Source organism: Papaver somniferum, chromosome 3 (assembly GCF_003573695.1).
Source record: "Papaver somniferum cultivar HN1 chromosome 3, ASM357369v1, whole genome shotgun sequence".
Classification (NCBI taxonomy): Eukaryota; Viridiplantae; Streptophyta; class Magnoliopsida; order Ranunculales; family Papaveraceae; genus Papaver; species Papaver somniferum.
The window spans coordinates 75,909,611-75,915,610 of NC_039360.1; positions in this window are offsets into that span (position 1 = coordinate 75,909,611).

Below are 6,000 nucleotides of genomic sequence, written 5' to 3' on the forward strand. Positions count from 1 at the left end.
TGATCATTTTGTTGATTATTTGCTACCTCCTCAGCTGCACAATGCAAGTAATGTTGGTAGTATTCTACTTTTGAAGTATTTTTTACTATCATTTGTACATAGTTGTGTTTGATAATATTTATTTGGTTGTGTTATTTTGTATATGAACAACTAAATCAACAAGAAAATGAATCAGCTTCTACTGATCTATCTTGAAAAGGATAAAGTATTGCTATAAGCGATAATGTGTTGAAGCGTCGCTCGGTCAAACTCACAAGTTTTGGTATGTCAATCTTGTTGTCAATGTTAGATGAATATTAATATATCTTGATTATATAGTCTACTAAAGTCAGCCTCAGACTATAATAAGAGCATGGTAGTTGAGTATCTGAATTCATTGAATAGCCCTTGAAGATTGAAGACTGAAGGAAAATGAACACATCTGCGAGAACTTCATCAACAAAGGTATGTGAAGACTGACTATCCTACTCACTCATTAATTCTACCATTCTATCTACTGAGACAATGTCGTACGACTTTAACATAATTGATAAATTGCAAAGAAATCTTGCCTAAAAATTGCAAAATCTATTGCCATTTCTACCAAGTCTTTTTTGGCAATATTATCTATTCATACCTAATAAAAATTATATAGGAATTTCTCAACCTTTGTTTCTTGTGAAGAAAGAGCACCAATCATCAAAAGGGAAAACTGGTTTTGAAGCAAAACCAGTATTGATCATCGCACAAGAACATGCAAATAACATGTAGTGGAGTTTTTAAGTTTAGATTTCTTAAGGAAATTATGGTAATAGCAACCCAAGTAACAGTAACAAGAAAGTATCCATAACATCAGTGGTAATCTGAATCGGTCTTGAAATGTTTGGATCAGAACTTGATGATGATATTGATCGAGATGTTGTTCTCTTTGTTTCCATAGCTTGAGTTGTTATTAATATTGTTGATGGTGATTTTTCTCCATAGACAAACATTGTCTTCTACTTGAGCCAACTCCTCAATAGATTGAAGACCAACAATAATAACCCAATGCTACAATAACACAAACCGAAAACAAAGTTAATAAACTCAAACAGAAAACAATCAAAACTTTTCTCTCTAAAAAACTGATGTAGTACATCTTTCTCTGTATCAACAATGGTTGTTGATCCTTTTCTTCTGTATCAACTTTAACAGTTTATCCCATGCTTATGGATCAACTATGACAATTGATCCCTTACGCCAGTTTAAGTTTGTTTGCTTTGTAAGTATTTCCTTTTCTAGTTTACGTTAAACTCTTTCATTTTATCAGCTCATGTAAGCCTATATAAAGGCTAGGTCTCTTATTTACAAGAACACATCTTATTATTATTATCAAAATTGATTATCAATCTTTACCTTTAGAATCTTGATCCTAGAATCAGTTTTCTATTAAGTTTCTGACGAAACTTAAGTTCATCTTACAACCTTAGCAACCAGTTTGCTATATATTTATCTGTGCTACACTGGTCGGTATCAGATTCAGCGTTTTTAGATTTTTATCTAGAAACAGATCCTTTACACAGCTTCCGCAACAACTCAAAACCCTAAAATTTCAAACAACCTACCTTTTCGTTTCAATGGGAGAAAAATTTACACAAACTGATATTGATGCCCTTGTCAAAGCATTTTTGAAACCATTATCAACAGCCCTCATCACAGAGCTTAAACCAGAAATTGAAACAAGTATCTCTTCTATCGTAGAAAAGAAACTTGAATCACATGAACACTATCTTGTTAAGTTATTGAAACATACAGGTCTATATGAGGAAGGTATGCCAGGTTTAACTGATGATAAGGATGTCAATACTGAAGAAAATAAATCAGAAGAAACAAAAGACGATGACACAACTAAAAGTAAGAAGAATCCTTTTGTTCAAAATAATTCTGTTCCATAAGAAATTTCCAAGTTTCTTACGTTCGCAAAACAATTTGAGAGCTTTCTTAATAGTCCTTATAAGAAACCTGCAACTGTGATAATAAACAGTGATGAAGATGAAGACAAGGCTGAAGCAGAATTAGAAAAAAGCTGGGAAGACGAAAGAAGATTGAAATATAATTCTTTTGGGTCTTTACCAGATTATAAATTGAAAGATGATATACCCAACTTCCATGGTGGTTTACATATATAAGAATTGTTAGATTGGTTTTATTAAGTAGAGTCGTTTTTCAACTTCATGGAGGTACCTGATTCTTCTAAAGTTAAACTGGTTGCATATAAAATGAAAGGTGGTGCTGCATCTTGTTGGGACAAACTTTGTGATGATCATAGAAAATATCTCAAACCTCCTATACGTACTTGGAAAAGAACGAGACACCTGTTAAGAGATAAGTTTTTACCTAAAGATTATATGCAACAACTGTTTCTCAAACTGCAAAACTGTCGACAAGGAGCTAGATTGGTTGAAGAATATGTAGCTGAATTTTACAGTTTAGTTGCTCGTAACCAACTGAATGAGACTGAAGAGCAGTTAGTTGCGAGTTTTATCGATGGTTTGAACAACTTAATTCAACAGGGGATGACACAATCCGTGTATAATATAGTTGAAGCTATACAACAAGCCATTAAAATTGAAAGGTGTGTCCTCAGTACTTCTAGACAAGCAAATCCACGACAAGCTCGTTATCATCATTATTATAAAGCTTCCATACCATATAATTCTTCATATGGTTACCAAGGTGAAAAGGGTTCAACAGTCGTTGCTGATCCATATTCACAGGGGTCAACTGTCTTTGTTGATCCACATGACAGAAGTGCAAGCCAACCAAATCAGCAACACCAAACAACATATGTTCCTACAGACACTGCTCCAGCGATGAATATATCATCTTCTAAGCTACCTCAGGCTAATCCTCAACGAGATTTTGCTCGCAATCCTAGAGGTAATCAATTTCAACAAAACTTTCCACCATTGTCTAAACCCTCCTATCCTTATTCAAAGTTTCGAGGAGATAAATGTAACAAGTGCAACTAAATTGGCCATATTTCTAGTGATTGTCGCAAGTTTCATGCTTACATTAATGAAGCTCAAGAAGAAACACAAACAGAAGAAGAATTAGGAGATGATGAGTTTAATTATTTACAAGAACATGAGACTTATGATGCTGATTTTCTTGGAGTAGTACGACCAATATTAATCATTGAACCATGTCCTACTCAAAGACATAGTATTTTCAAATCTCATTGTTTCATTGAAGAGAAACTTCGCAATATGATCATTGACAGTGGAAGTACAAAAAACTATGTTTTTGCAATATTAGTTGAGAAACTTGGTTTACCTGTTACTCTTCATCCAAAACCGTATTCAGTTGGTTGGATAAACAGCTCTTCCACTCAACATATAGCTCATCAATGTTTGGTAAAGTTTTCTTTCCCTGGATATTCAGATTATGCTTTATGTGATGTTATTAACATGAATGCAGCGAGCTTATTATTGGGAAGACCATGGCAATATGACATTCGTGCAGTTCATAATTGTTATGAAAATACTTATACCTTTGTTCATGAAGGATTTACCAAAGTTTTGTGGCCTTTACAATCTTCTTCTTCTCTCAAAGAATCAGCAAACAATAAGACAACTGCGTTAGTAGCTACTATTGTTCAATCTTTAAATACTCATTCTTTGAGCTCTCATGAAGTTACTAAACCTATGGTGGAGATTCCAGACAAGGTAAAACCTTTATTGTCTTCTTTTAATGACTTATTTCCTACTGAGTTACCAAATACTTTGCCTCCATTGGGAGATTTACAACATCAGATAGACTTTATACCTGGACCTTTTATTCCTAATCAACCTCATTATAAGTTAAGTCCTAAAGAGCATGAGATATTACAAGGTCAGGTTGATGATTTGTTACTAAAAGGTTTGATAAGACTTAGCAAAAGTCCTTGTGCTAGTCTAGCCTTTTTAGTAGATAAAAAGGATGGTGGACATCGTATGTGTATAGACTGTAGAGCTTTAAATAAAGTTACTATACCACATAGGTTTCCTATACCAAGAATTGATGATACGATTGATATGCTTTCTGGTGCTAAAGTCTTTACCAAGCTTGATTTACATAGTGGATATCATCAAATACGTATTCGTGAAGGTGATGAGTGGAAAACAACATTCAAGACAAAACAAGGCTTATATGAATGGTTAGTAATGCCTTTTGGTTTGTCTAATGCTCCTAGTACTTTTATGCGCCTCATGAATCAAGTTATGCAACCTTTTCTTGGAAAGTTTGTCATAGTATATTTTGATGACATACTGATTTTTAGCAACAATGAAGAAGAGCATATTTCACATTTATCTCAAGTCTTTAAGGCACTGCAGGACAATGTTTTGTATGTGAATCTAAAGAAGTGCACTTTCTTTACAAACAAAGTCACTTTCTTGGGATATGTTGTGTCAGATACTAGTATTTATGTGGATGATTCTAAGGTGAAAGCAATTGTAGAATGGCCTACTCCAACATCTATACGAGAAGTACGAAGTTTTCATGGGTTAGCTTCCTTCTATAGAAGATTTGTGAGAAATTTCAGCACAATTGCAGCTGGTTTGACAGATTGTTTGAAGCATGATACTTTTGCATGGACTGAAGAAGTAGATAAGAGCTTTAATCTTCTCAAAGAAAAGTTGTGTAGTGCACCTGTTCTTGCCATGCCAAATTTTGATAAACCTTTTGAGATTCATTGTGATGCTTTAGTAGTTGGTATTGGTGATGTGTTATCTCAAGAAGGACATCCAATTGTATACTATAGTGAAAAGAATTCAGATACAAGGAAGAAGTGGTCTACTTATGAGTTGGAATTAATTGCCCTAGTTCAAGATCTTAAGAATTGACATCCTTATCTTATTCACAGTGAGTTCGTTGTCAACACTGATAATCAAGCTCTCAAGTTTCTGAAAACTTCAGCAAAGGTCAATAGGATGCATGATAGGTGGTTATCTACTATCAATCAATATACCTTTTCCATTAAACATCAGAGTGGAAAAATTAATCAAGTTGTTGATGCTTTGAGTATGAGAACTCATCTTCTAGTTACTCTTAAACATCAGAGTTTAGCCTTTGATTTCCTGAAAGATTTATATAGTGAAGACAAAGAATTTCGGACACTCTGGGAAAAGTGTGGTTCTTCAACAGGAAGTGTTGATGATTTTCTCATTCAAGATGGTTTTCTTTTTAAGGAGAATCGTTTATGTATACCACAATGTTCTTTACGTCTTCATTTAATCCAAGAATTACATGGAAGTGGTCTGGGAGGACATTTTGGACGTGATAAAACTATAGCTTTGGGTGAAGAACGTTATTTCTGGCCATCTCTTAAAAGGGACGTTGAAAGGTACGTACAAAAATGTATGGTTTGCCAATAGTCCAAAGGGAATATTCAAAAAACAGGTTTATATACTCCACTTCCAATTCCAGATGCTCCTTGGGGTGGATATTAGCATGGATTTTGTGCTTGGATTACCATGTACTTCCAAGGGGAATGATTCTATTTTAGTAGTTGTTGATCGTTATTCAAAAATGTCTCACTTCATAGCCTGCAAGAAAACTACAGATGCCTCCAACGTTCCTTACTTATTTTTCAAAGAAGTGGTACGTATGCATGGAATTCCCAAGACAATTACTTCTGATAGAGACACTAAAATTTTAAGCTAGTTCTGGAAGTCTTTATGGATGTGTTTGGGAACTAAACTTCAGTATAGTACAACTGCTCACCCTCAAACAGATGGACAAACTGAAGTAGTCAATCGATCTTTGGGAAATCTGATTAGATCCAAAGTTATTGGACGAAAAGAGAAGCAATGTGATAATTTTCTCCCAAACATGGAATTTGCTTATAATACTTCAGTCAATCGATCCACAGGTAAGACACCTTTTGAAATTGTTTATTCTAAGGTTCCTAATCATATTTTAGACTTGGTGGTGCTCCCTAAGATGCGTAAATCAAATGATAAGGAAGATAACTTTGTTGAAAAATATTCACTTATACAT